The 13,662-nt window shown below is 43.5% G+C and overlaps 1 protein-coding gene across 7 annotated transcripts in view; it reads right to left on the bottom strand.

Annotated features, from left to right (window-relative positions):
- The window catches only part of TSNARE1 (t-SNARE domain containing 1), a 519,305-nt gene that overhangs the window by 462,207 nt on the left and 43,436 nt on the right, over positions 1-13,662 (bottom strand). For 3 of the 7 annotated variants that reach the window (XM_069854776.1, XM_069854771.1, XM_069854777.1), the window contains exons 2-3: positions 10,350-10,738; positions 125-175 (exon numbers count right to left, since the gene is read on the bottom strand). The exons of 1 other annotated variant lie outside the window; for it this stretch is intronic. The gene's annotated coding sequence lies outside the window, so the exon portion shown is untranslated. The remainder of the gene's footprint in view (positions 1-124; positions 176-10,349; positions 10,739-13,662) is intronic. 3 more of the 7 variants (XM_069854773.1, XM_069854775.1, XM_069854774.1) reach the window with 1 other exon arrangement.

Below are 13,662 nucleotides of genomic sequence, written 5' to 3' on the forward strand. Positions count from 1 at the left end.
GTTAAGCTTCTATAAATGAAAACCAGGAAAAAAAAATATTTCTCAAGGGCAAAATTTTATTTGTGTCTGCCCAGGCCCCATCCTTCCATGTGTAGGTGACCCATTCCTGAAGAGATGCTCTTACCAACCGCTCCGTAAGTCCTGTTCTCCCAGCCACACAAGACTCTCTTCTAATCTGGAAGGAAAAGCAAGACAACTGATAAGTACTGGGAAGAAAACTACTCACCATCATGGTTAAGAACATGGACACCATCAGCATCATGTGCTCTGGCATCCAGAAACAATCTGAAGGCCCTGCACTGGGCTGCATGAAAAGGTACAAAAAGGAAGAGTTGATTCCTTAAAACTTCACTGTTGAGTATGGGAACAGCATCTTCTTTTAAAAAGAAAGGAGACATAAACCTCTAAAACTGCTAAAGGTATTTAAGACTTCCAGATTAACAGAGGTGGAAAAATGGAGGGTTATAATTGCTTACAAGATACCTGCAAAAAGTAACAAATTCAAACCTGCAATGGGAACAAGGAATCACTTATTTAACTGTCTTGTCTTCTTCAAGATCCTGAACCTACTGTGTTGAGGAACATTCTAGCCACAATCCAGTTAAGCATTTCAGTTTACGTCAAATTTGAGAGAACATGGAGAGACCCACTGAATCATGACCTTCACATTTCTCACTGGCAGGTTGTTTATCTCTTATGCTTGAGTACAGTACACAGGTAAAGCTTCCCCCTTCCCCCCCGCCCCCCCGCCCCTTTACCTTACAAGAACTTCCATTTTCAGCTTTTATTCTAAGGACTATCCTTCAATAAATACAACCCCTCTCGGCTGTAAAAGGACTCAGTTCCCTTGGGAGTTAAAAATGCTAGTGCAACCTCAAGAGGTAGGTCCTACATCCACATAGCCTCTTTCGATGTACAACCCAGAGCTGCATCTACAAGATGTATGGTTTTACTTGCACACACTCAGATGATGTAAAATATGCACTAGCCAGATAAATTGTTGAGTCCTTAACATATCCATCTACCTTGCAAAAGCTATTAAGTATGTAGTATTTCCCTATTTACTCCATTACATGGAAAATGTAGTGTCCATTCATCAGTCTGTTATCACAAAAGCGCCTTTTAATTAATGCACTTACTCTTTTTATTCAATTAACAACCACAAGGAAGCCCCTCTTCACTCACTGTGTTTTGCTCCTATACTGCTTTGGTCACTACATGCAGAATAAAATAGCATTTTTAAGGTATTAATAAACACTTCCTATATAAATCATAGATTTATAGAATGGTTTGCGTTGGAAGGAACCTTAAGGATCATCCAGTTCCACCCCTCTGCCATGGACACTTTTTGCTGGACCAGTTTGCTTAAAGCCTCATGCAACTTGGCCTTGAACACCTCGAGGGATGGGACATCCATGACTTCTCTGGACAACCTGTGCCAGTGCCTCTCTACTCTCACAGGAAATAATTTCTTCCTAAAAACTAAACTAATTCTACACTTTTTTTTAGCTTAAAACCATTCCCCCTCATCCTATCCTCACATTCCCCAATAAAGACACCCTTCCCAGCTTTCCTGTAGCCCTGTTAAGTACTGGAAGGCTGCTATAAGTATATAAATGCTCTATACTTCCTATACGCATGCTCTATATACAAAGCTTAATAAATAAAGGGGAAAAAAAAAAAAGATGCAATTTCCCCAGCCTGAAAAATTCTGATATAAAATTGCAGCAATGATTTGTATCTGCCCATAGCAGCAATCCCAGCCTTCGGTGACCTCTGTGCAAACATACCAAGCCAATTACACACTGTGACAGCAGACTTTCCCCTCCTGTATCAGCAGCTTCCCGTTGCTGCTTGCGAGAAACATCAAAAGGTTGTGCAACAAATATATGTGTTACTAAGCACTTCAGGCTAGGGACAACCAGCCTAGAGGTTTAATCAAGACTGGGACCAAATTGTGTGAGGTGTTTTGTAAACATTGATCTTATTGAGTTGTTACAGCGAGAAGATGTAATTCTCAACCACCTGCCCATTTCACCTATGAAAATCACCATCAGGCAACACAACTTAATCTTCTCCCCCCATCCCTTCTTGTTGACCATTGTCTTCATCAGCAGACACCTCATCCTTCAGCATGCTACACTTGGGATGTCCCCAGCAGCTCTCTTCTATTCTCTCAGCAAGGTAAAACTAGCCCATGGGGCAGCTGGGAACTCTGAAAAAGCCTCCAACCACAGCTAGCAGCTGACAGAAAAATGTTATAGAATCATATCATACAATCACCAGGTTGGAAAAGACCCACCGGATCATCGAGTCTAACCATTCCTATCAAACACTAAACCATGCCCCTCAGCACCTTGTCCACCCGTGCCTTAAACACCTCCAGAGAAAGTGACTCAACCACCTCCCTGGGCAGCCTGTTCCAGTGCCCAATGACCCTTTCTGTGAAGAATTTTTTCCTAATATCCAGCCTGAACCTCCCCTGGCAGAGCTTGAGGCCATTCCCTCTTGTCCTGTCCCCTGTCACTTTGGAGAAGAGGCCAGCACCCTCCTCTCTACAACCTCCTTTCAGGTAGTTATAGAGAGCAATGAGGTCTCCCCTCAGCCTCCTCTTCTCCAGGCTAAACAACCCTAGCTCTCTCTCACCTTCTTAGACATTAAAGGGCAGGCAAGTCAAAGGGCAGCCAAGTCAATGGGCAGCCAAGCATTGCCTCTGTATTGCCTAGGACATCCTAGGCCCAACTTCTCGCTGAGCAACACCATCGCTGCTTTGGTTATAAGGATGCTTTTTCTGCTGGTTGTCCCAAAGCACCTTTACTTCACTTCCTTTCTTTAGAGAGGAAAACAAGCAGCAGGGGTTGAGAGCTGGGAATTCGTGACTTGAGCTTCCAGCCTCTTCCACTCCAGGAACAGAAGGTTAGGAGTATGAGGAAGAGCATGTAAGAGACTTCTGGGTTTCTGAATATTAACATCAGAGGGAGATGCATTCAGGTCTGAATTTCAACCCCCACATGTTCCCCATCCTCAATTACAGCAGAACACTGCTAAAAGCAGCTAAAATTGAGGTCATTCTCCATCAGAAGAAATAAATACAGAAGCATGCACATAAGATAGACTGAATCATAGAATCATTAAAGTTGGAAAAGCTCTCTAAGATCATTAAGTCCAACCATCAACACAACACCACCATGCCTACGAATCTATGTCCTGAAGTGCCACATCTTCATGTTTTTTGAACACTTCCAGGGATGGTGACTCCACCACTTTCCTGAGCAGCCTGTTCCAATGCTTCACACTCTTTCAGTAAAGACTTTTTTCCTAAAAAACCCCAAAATATTCAAACCTCCCCTGGCACAACCTGAGGCCATTTCCTCTTGCCTTATTACTTGTTACTTGGGAGAGTAATGGGCTCTCCCAAGCAACAAAATCAGCTCATCCCACCTGTGCCCACAAGGCACAATAACTCCGGATCCCATCTGCTACCCAAAAGGGGAAGCTATTCCCTCCTCCTGAGATGTTTACAGGAGGGAAAACCACCTCAGTCACCCATCTCACCAGTCACCCAGGTTCTTTGAGTCTTCTCCAATCTGCTCCACCTACACTTTTGCATGCAAAACAAACCCCAGGGCAGCCGTGTTTTCCCCAGCAGAGCAAAACAGCCAAGTCAGAGAGGAGAGATCCATCTGGAAAGCAAACGTGAAAAATATCCCACCATTCAGCCGGGATGAGTGTGCGAAAGGGCAATGTCAGCTATTCATGTTGATGGCCAAGGACTGGGAAACCTGGTGCAGGAGATAACAGACAGAAACACACTAAGATGCAGTGAGAAAGGCAGGTGGGCTGAAAGAACTGCACACCTGAGCTTTAGCTGACAGGAGGAAGAGCAGCTCTAATGAGGTCCACAAAGTCGCAACGGATTCAGTCCCTATATGTTGATACACACTATGAAGACAAAATCATGGCAAGTCATCCAGGGCTTCTAGAGAATGCAGTCCACCAAGTGATTGGAACTGGGTTGGAGACATCTTTTTCTAAAACCCAGAGTGAATGCATCCATTTAAATACTACTCTTTGGCCTTACGTTTTTTGGTTTTGGTTTTGTTTTTGTTTTTTCTTTTATTCTTCTTTGCTGAAGCGTTCAGCCACGAAACAAAATGATTTCTGCCTGCATTGATAGAGGAAATGCTACTGGCTGTTTAGGTGAGATTAATTTCAGGATTGTGACCAGACTGAAGAAATTGGTGGAAGAAATCTTTCATAGTTGGATAATGAGGTTGCAGTTTTATGAGTAATTCTCCTGAGTTATGTGCCCAGCACCTTGGGTGTGGGTAACACATTCATTCCTTCCCTCCCTTTTTGAAAGAAAAATGCCATCCAAGCACACAAACACAATATTTATTAAAAAAAAAAAAAAATCTGTGGAGATACAGATTTTGTCTCCTTTGTACAATGTCCAATACGGCTGCTATCCAGAGTTTATCTGGTGGGTTGTCCAGGAACACCCCCAAGCTGCAACACAACCCATACCTCTCAGATGTACATCAACACCTGTACTGCAGGGACCAACTGTCCAAACCGATGCCGTGTTCCTCCCAGCTTTAAGCGGATTGCAACCAGCTCCCCCTTTTGAGCAAGCAAAGGCTTCCACAATGAGCTTACCTGAAGTTTTAATGCTATCAAAGCTCCGTTGCATCAAAACTGGAGGGGAGAAAGAAGGGCCCTCTTCTTAAGATCTCTGCGCTCCATCTGGACCCATCACCTTCCATTACTCAATTGCCTTTCTAGGCTATCTCCATGCCTTCCCCTACGTCATACCCAGGCACTAGACATGAAAATAGCTTACGACAGTTCCTGCTGGCATGACTTCGACTCTCTTTCTCCTGGAGGATGAATTAGCAGATGGGACCAGCAGAAGATGGCTGGACAACTGGAGTCTTTCCAATCCAGTAACTACAGTCCAAAAGACTGAGGATGCAAAGATCCTCCAGGGTCAGAACCTCTTTTCTACGGGTAGGAGCAGGGTCAAGGAAGATATGCAGGTGGCTACTGACAGGCTGTGCAGGCTAACATGTCTGCATGGTTGTTTTCAATGTTCCCCAAATTCCTGCTTTGTTTTCTTACACCCCATGCAACTCACTGTATTATTCCAGCAAAATAAACACAATACCCAAGAACTTTTGAAATTAATATGATGGGCTCGCATTCATCTTTCATCATGCAGAACTAAAATTAAAATGTACACCCGGCCTCGCCTCACTCCCTGAAATTCCTCATGTGGAAACTTCCCTGTGTCATGTCAAGAGACTCCCAACAGCCGAAAGAGCTAATGGGAAGCTGCATTTGAAGCAGCAGCAGCAAAAACATTGTTCTGCTGCTATCAGACTTCAAGGCAGGGTTCCAGCTCCACCACCACGACTGTCCCAGCAAGCCAACTGCTGCTTAAGACACAACAAGGCTGCCTTTAGACCACTATTTCCTCCATGCATATGGACAATAGTCACCCTCCAATACAAATCAACACAGGACAACCAGGAGAAAAGAGGTTTCCTGATATTTTGGAGCAGCAAAAGGCAACCATGCGTATTTTCTCAGAAACCACTGGTGAATTTCTCATGCATGTTCTGGCTTTGCCACAACATTCACACAAGAGAAGTAAAATTAGAAGTCAGGAGAAAAACAAAATTACCTTAGCAAAAACCCCAAGGAGCAGGTGGAGCAAACACAAAGTTCAGGGACTACAGCCTGTTGTGTCACAGGCTTGGGCCTCCCTAAGTAGAAATTGCTTCTGGAAAATAACTGTGAACACATCTCCACTCACCTAAAACATCAACTGCTTACCCTACAGAGAAGTTTGGGGCAAAGATGTAACACTGCACTACTAGACCAGAACAAAAATCTGATTTACATGCTACATCAGACTCCGCAACTCCAGCTGAGAAGAGCAGCTCTATAAGATCATGACAGCTGCTGACTCACAAACCTCAAGGCAGTCAGTGTTCCATTATGAAAACCCTGTTCTACAGTAAGGCACCAATATAGCAAGGTCTCCTGGCAAACCCCAACAGATTTTTTTTTCAGACTACCTCCCTAATACACGTGATTGACAATTCCTTCATAGCTCCTCATGTTATTACGACCACAGAAGAAAATTACCACCATCTCAGACACCTTCTGGCTCAGCAAACACAGCTGCCTGCACTTGATGCATATTTTGGGGTTGAAATGGAGATGCAAACTGCTGCTAAAATAACTGCCACGGAGGAGTGGTTGCTTTTTCTTGTGAAATACGAAAACACTTTCCATTTCTTCCCTCCTTCTCTTCTGACTGATTTCACCAGCCTATAGAAAGAAACAGGAATTGCACCCCGCAGAGGGAGAGTTGTCTTCTACTCATCACAGAAATGCACACATGAACTCAAGCAGCTGAACAAGGCACAATCTTCTGTCCCTGGCCACCAGTATCACACTGACCACCGCTGGCAGAGGTCTGTAATGGGCCCATAAGAAAACACAGACAAGACAAGGAGAAGTAAGAGTACCAAGAAATAGAAGCTAAAATCACAGGACTGTCCCAGCTGTGATGAAGAGAAGGTTTCCTCTCCTCCATCAGAGCACCCAAAGAAGCATCTAAGAAGCCATCAAGCCAAACAGGAAGGTCCTTGTGTTGTGTGCCAAGGAGGTCACTGGAGGAGAAATATGCAATTTGCTGCATGGAAAAGACTGGGTGGGATCAGGTCAGAATGATCTATGTGATCAAGGGTTAAAAACTATGACTACGAATGAAGTGATGACAACATCTCCTAGTGATGCCTGCAATATCTCATATACTGTTCTGGCTTGCCGGCTTCATGAGATTTAATCTTCTGTGAGGCATCTCCAGAAAAAGTCATAATTTACTGGCATATATTTTCCATCACCTCCATTTTACTATATCTTTATTGCTGTGTCCACATACCCAATCACAGAAAAAGCAGAGTGGGGAACGGTGAGGCACATGGACAGAGGTACCAGGAGAAGATATTTACTCTGATGCAGGAGGATGGATCTGAAAAACAGCTTCTTGCTCTGTAACAACACAGCAGCAACACCAGGTGTCAGAATGTGACCCATGCAAAACTCCAAACTTCACTTAATGGTGCAGAAATATTACAGGGCCCATGGCACATTTCCAGCACTCTTTGTTTTCTCAATTATGATTCCTCCTTACCCCTAATGGCTTTAAATTGGAAGGGGGGAAATTTAGGTTAGACATTAGGAAGAAATTCTTCACGATGTAGGTGGTGAGGCACCGGCATAGGTTGCCCAAGGAAGCTGTGAATGCCCCATCCCTGGAGGTGTTCAAGCTCAGGTTCTATGGGGTTTGAGCAGCCTGGTCCAGTGAAAAGTGTCCCTGTCCATGGGAAGGGGGTTGGAACTGGATGATTTTTGAGGTCCCTTCTAGCCCAAACCATTCAATGATTCTAATACAGCTGACAGCACCATATATAGGATCTGGAGATACAGCACTGGGGAAGAAGACTCTTGTAAACGTGAAGACATCAGTGCACTTCAGCAAGGCCCTTACAGTCAGTTATCTAATGCTTTTGATTCCATTGATGTCATTTACAAATTTAAAAATGCTTCAACATCCTCTCACAGTCATTCACTTTAGGATGCAAATGCAATTTATCACAATGAGGCAGGACAGAAAGCCCAGACCTCTTAACAGGATCAATTGCATTCCAGTTGTCTGGTAAGATAAAGAGCTCAACAAGAAGGCTGGATGAAAGCAGGTTACCACTTCCAGATGGTTTTCAGATCAGCATGGGACTTTGCAAGCAAGAACAGCACTTTTCCAAAAGGCATCAAGCCATGCTACAGCTCCACATGCAATAAATAAAAATAATAATAATAAAACAAGTCAAGTCATCCTAGATTTTTTAGCAGGAAAACAAAAGGTTTCATTTAGAATACAAATGATCTCATCACTAAGACTGAGATAATCCAAAGCTCCAAGAAAGGTGTCAGGGCACACTGCTCCATTTGCAGATGAGATGAAAAACTCAGTGTTAGGGCAAAAGAGAGAGAGAGAGAAGAGAGCTTTCAGTGTGAAGCTTCAGGATGCTGACACATTTAGTTCCATTGCTTAAGTTTCAGATTTGAACTGAGAAGCTGACAAAGTGTCTGGAGGTACCTTGAAACATTTCCCATCACGACTGCTCTTTGCAAAAGAGAAACAGTTTCAAACCAGCACTCAGTAGATATTTCTGTATAATTTGCCATCTTCTACAGAGAAATCAGTCATCCTTAATTCTAGGCATTTTTGTTTCTATTAAAAGACCCAAAAAACCACATTTTTGTTACAGCAGACTGCTATTTAAAAACTAAAATTAAATGAAAGTAACAGATTTATTAGTCAAATACTCTACCCCATAACACCGCAGTTACTTCAGAGGGTCTTTAGATGATAACAAAGACCTTGATATTATTTTTCCTGGAGGAATTTCAGAGCTATTAACTTGCGCCTCTCTAGTTTTTAAAGGACGTGGACCAGGAGTATCCCAGAAGTAATCAGTTTATCAGCTCTACCCCTGCAAGAAGGAAAGAGAAGGAGAACCACATAAGCACAGGATGCTGTCGCTGCATGACCAAGGTGCTTAAGGTGTTTGGGCCAGTCCTACATCCTTGTGCTTTCACCTCCTGAATCTGGCACATCAGTACTGACCTTTGTAAAGTGCTTTGAGATCTCTGGGTCTGTTACAACAAGTACAGATGCTATTACCTTGACTCCAGGTAATCCAAAGCAAATCACTGCAGAGAGCTAATGGTGTGGTCTATCTGAAAATAGACAGAAATCCCCACCAAAAACATCTAAGTCGTCATGATAGAAAAATAAATCCCAGTAGATTGTTGCTAGCATTATATGAATCATCATGTTGTTATAGCAACTTCATATCTGCATTGAATCTGAAAAGCAAGCACAGCTGAAATAATATAACAGCATTAAGTAAAAATGATATATAACAAGATAAAAATGGATCGGCTCGATCTTAGAGAGGCACCCACACTTCTTTCTCACCCTCTTCCCTCCCTCTGAAAACATTGCTTTCCTGTATTTAAACAGAGAGAAGAGACTTGGAGCTTATGGAGAAGAAGTAGAGCACTAACGAGCTTTTGGATTCCTAGAGAAATTTCAAAATGAAGATCCACTTGTAAATAAAACCAAGTGTAATTCCCACTTACGACACCACCAGCCCCAGCTGTTCCTATGTACAGCAAATACATGGATTATATAAGTCTATATGCATGCTATAATCCCTCTCTGTCCAGAAGCCCCAAGCAGAGAACTCAACCACTATCCAAAGAAGCAGCAGCAAAAGAAGAAAGCTAAACAAACATATTTAATTCAGGGACTTGGCAGAAAAGCATAGCTCCCCTCAAAGGCAAGAGGCTCCCATCAACCCCAGAGACATCGCTGGTGCCTCAGAAGACACTGCTTTGCTTTGATTAGTGCTAAGGATGCACAGAGAGCACCACAGGGCCCTGAACTGCTCCTCCTCCCCGTGGGATGGTGCCAGCATCAAGGAGGTTTGAAAGTGGGAGAAAGGAAATAGCTGGGAGATTCGCAAATATTGCTGTTTCAAACAAATTAAAACCAAACATACAAACAAAAAAAAAACGCCCAAACCCGTAGTTCTAGCCCCAACAAAGTCCTACTAATCTTAACAACAGCACAAAAGTAACTCAATTAATTAAAAGCAGAATAAAAAAAAAAAAAGTAGATTAACTTATTCTTTCAGAGTTCAAGACAGCATCACTCTGCCCCAGACAGGAGAACTCTGTTTTCTCTTTGCTTTTCTTCTTTTTCTTAAATGCATTTATTCATTACAGTTTCCTTGTAGGCTGTGTAATGAGTCACTTCTCCTAGCTTCTCTATAAAGTGCAAAGGGATGGAGAGAAACAGGATTTAGAGAGAGGACGGAGACACTCACAAAGCCTGTTAGAAAAGCTTGACAAGCTTTTCAGGGAGCCACAGATAAAGCGAGGCAGTTCCTCACATGGCCTCCAAAACCTTTTCTTTATCACCAGAGCTTTCCCAGGGTCTGAGTCTGGCTATCTCCTTGCTTACAAACAGCACAGAAAGCAACCCCCTCTCCTCCAGCCAAAAATAAGTCACTGAGTTTTCTTCCCAGAAACGCTTGGGAAAAGAAATCTGGAGCTCCAGTAACAAGCAGGAGAGATGCTTCGCCTCCCGTGGACTTGGTGGTTCACATATACGGACAGGACCACCTCTCCACCAGTGAAATACAGTCAAGGCAGATCATATAAATTGGTATCATGAATGGTATGGGGCAATTTGTATCTCTTACCTTTGCAGCCAGAGAAGCCTCAGTAATCACCAGCTCAGAGTGAGACACCTAAGTCCATGGAGGTGGGTGAAGACTGCAAGAAGCTATTTTGCAACTGGTTTTCTCGTGGAAAGAGTCACCTAAGTCCATGGAGGTGGGTGAAGACTGCAAGCAGCTATTTTGCAACTGGTTTTCTCGTGGAGAGTGAGAGTCCATCAGATTAGTAATGTCAAGGTCAACAAACATCCCAGGAGACAAACTCTCCCATCACCAGCATTCTCTCCAACTGCATCTGGTATGTCCTGGTTTGGTCTCACAACTGGTCTCAGGAGCCCCTCCAGGACCTTCTTCCACCTCTCAATGCCCTGCTTCACCAACAGAAGCTTCGAGTATGGAGCTGTGGCACAAATCTGCAGAGAGGCAGGACAACAAGGACGGCACGCTTGTCAGCATGGTCTTGATATTGAGTGCTGATGGATCGGAACTAGAATATTATCCACTGTGAAAGCAAAGGGAGAGGCCACCACCACCCTAGAAAAACTTAGGAGCATACTCCAGATCCATCTGGGGCCAAGCTCATCAGCCTCATGAAGCTCAGACTAATGAAATTATAACTTCCTAACACAAGAACCACTCGAGTTCACCAATTCAAATCTCCTTAGGTATGTTGAGAGCAGAACAGCTACGGCACAGTCTCATGGACGACTGACTTACATAGACTTCAAGCTATGGAGCCAGAACTGTCAACTGACCACCTGCAAAGCCCCAGCTGCCCACAGATGGCAGGTGGAAGTCCAAGACAGAGCATGTTGCTCCATCCATCTTCATGTCTTTAAAAGCTACCTGCTAACTACTGGATGGATGCTGCTGTCCTGCTGGCAAATACGTCCCCTTCAAGCTCATGTCACCCATTTGCTAGGTGATGAGAAGGACCCTAACTCTCCGGAGTTCCCCAGCACTACTGCAATAAACACAAAGTCCAAAAAAGCATAACTTGAGCCCAGCTCCACTGCTGCCACAGTTTTTCAGCAAAAGGCTTCAGCTTGGGGCCTACAAGAAAGCTAGAGAGGGACTTTTTCCAAGGGCATGTAGTCATAGGATGAGGGGAAATGGCTTTAAATTGTAGGGTGGAAGATTTAGATTAGATATTAGGAAGAAATTCTTCACAACGAAGGTGGTGAGACACTGGCACAGGTTGCCCAGGGAAGTTGTGGATGCATTCTCCCTGCAAGTGTTCCAAGGCCAGGTTGGAACTGGATGATCTTTAAGGTCCCTTCCAACCCAAACCATTCTATGATTCTATAATCTTGCTCACGAGTAGCAGCAAAGGACTTAAAATTGCTGCAGGAACAGCCACAACCATGTGTCACACCTCATGGTACAGATCTTCTACCTTACCTAGAATGCTGTCTCTCACTTTTCTAACATTTATTGTATGTGAGAAAGAAAATGAAAAAAAGAAAAAAAAAAGGAAAAAGAAAAAAAGAAACCCAAAACTCAAAGTGATAAAAAACACCAGAAAATATAAAATAAAAAAAAAAAAGCAAACCAAACTAAGCACAGAATCTAGAGGAACTTTTTCGCTGCCACCTAGACTGCTTCCAAAGGGTTCACATGCCAATCTAATAATAAAGCTGTCATATGGGGTGATGTGATTTTAGCTTTCAAGCTGAAGGTTGCTATGGGAAGGTTGTTCCCAGCAGCAGCGCTGCAGAGCGTTTGTAAAAGGCCTTCCCAGCACCAGACACCGCTCTGGCTTTTAAGTAGGAAGAAATACACTATTTTTTGAAAAGTCCCAGAAAAAAAGCAATATTCCTGGAAAAAGATGGGGAGAAAAACATAATAAATAGGGTTGTAATTCAGACAACCCTGTAAAAGTGTGGATGAAGTAACATTCTCAAAGCGAAAGCAGCAGGTAAATCTTAGTCTTGCAAATGATCTGCTTGAGGGCAGGGAGGTTCTACAAAGGGATCTGGACAGGTTGGATCAATAAGATGAGACCAATGGGATGATGTTTGACAAGGCCAAGTGCCAAGTCCTGCACTTGGGACACACAAACTCTGTGCAGCCCTACAGGCTTGGGGAAGAGTGGACGAAAGCTGCCTGGCAGAGAAGCCAGGTTAGCACCTGGCTGAACATGAGTCAGCAGTGGCCCAGGTGGCCAAGAAGGCCAGTGGCACCTTGGCCTGTATCCGAAATAGCACGGCTGGAAGGACCAGGGAAGTGAATGTGTCCCCGTACTCAGCACTGGTGAGACTGCAGCTTGAATCTCATGTTCAGTTTTGGATCCCTCGCTACAATAAAGACATTGAGATGCTATGGCACATCCAGACAAGGGCAACAAAGCTAGTGAAAGGGTGGGAACTGGGGTTGTTTAGCCTGGAGAAAAGGAGGCTAAGGGGAGACCTCCTACCTGAAAGGAGGTTGTAGCAAGGTGGGTGCTGGTCTCTTCTTCCAAGTGGCAGGTGATAAGCCAAGAGGAAACGGCCTCAATTTGCAGCAGAGGAGCTTTAGATTGGACATGCGGAAAAATTTCTTCACTGAATGGGTTATCAAGCACTGGCAGAGGCTGCCCAGGGAGGTGATTGAGTCACCACAACCTGGAGGTATTTAAAAGACAGGTAGATGAATTGCTTAGGGATATGATTTAGTAGTGGACAGGTATGGTTGAGCTTGATGATCTAAAAAGTCTTTTCCAACTTAGTGATTCTATGATTCTATATAAGCAAGGAGCGGAAACGGGAACCGTTATTGCAATGCCTCTGCAGCAGTGCATTAAACTGCAGGGTATGTTGACTGTAAATTGAGATCCCGACTCTCCGATAAAAATGAGGCATCACTTCACAACAGGTTGAGGAATTTTACCTAGCATGGGACAAGCTTTTTTTTGGAATAAATACAGGAAAAGAAGAGACATATATAGAGAGAGCTGTGCAAAGAATAATGAAAAGATATATTTACATGGAGCTGTGCAAAGCTGGTCAAATACAAATGAGTCTCTTAAAAGCAACAAACAAGTAAACATTGAAGATATTTTCTACACAAAATTGCAAGACTGTTAGGAGCCTGTTATGATCTGCAGAATTTACTGACGAAACGCAATAAGAAGGAGGTTTACTGAGGACTTAACACAAGGACATAGCCATGAAGCAGCAGGAGAGGGAGATGAAGTAGCTATTTACCTTTACACAGTGCGCTGAAGACGACTGAATACTGATTTATAAAGGCTTTTAATTCATGTTGCCAAAGATTTCAGCCATTAGGAGCTTTAATTCTTTGCAGGTGAAGGAAAGCAGTTGGCAGATGAGTTATATGAATTGGGATGAACGCTTAC

The sequence above is a fragment of the Phaenicophaeus curvirostris genome, chromosome 3 (genome assembly GCF_032191515.1).
Source record: "Phaenicophaeus curvirostris isolate KB17595 chromosome 3, BPBGC_Pcur_1.0, whole genome shotgun sequence".
Classification (NCBI taxonomy): Eukaryota; Metazoa; Chordata; class Aves; order Cuculiformes; family Cuculidae; genus Phaenicophaeus; species Phaenicophaeus curvirostris.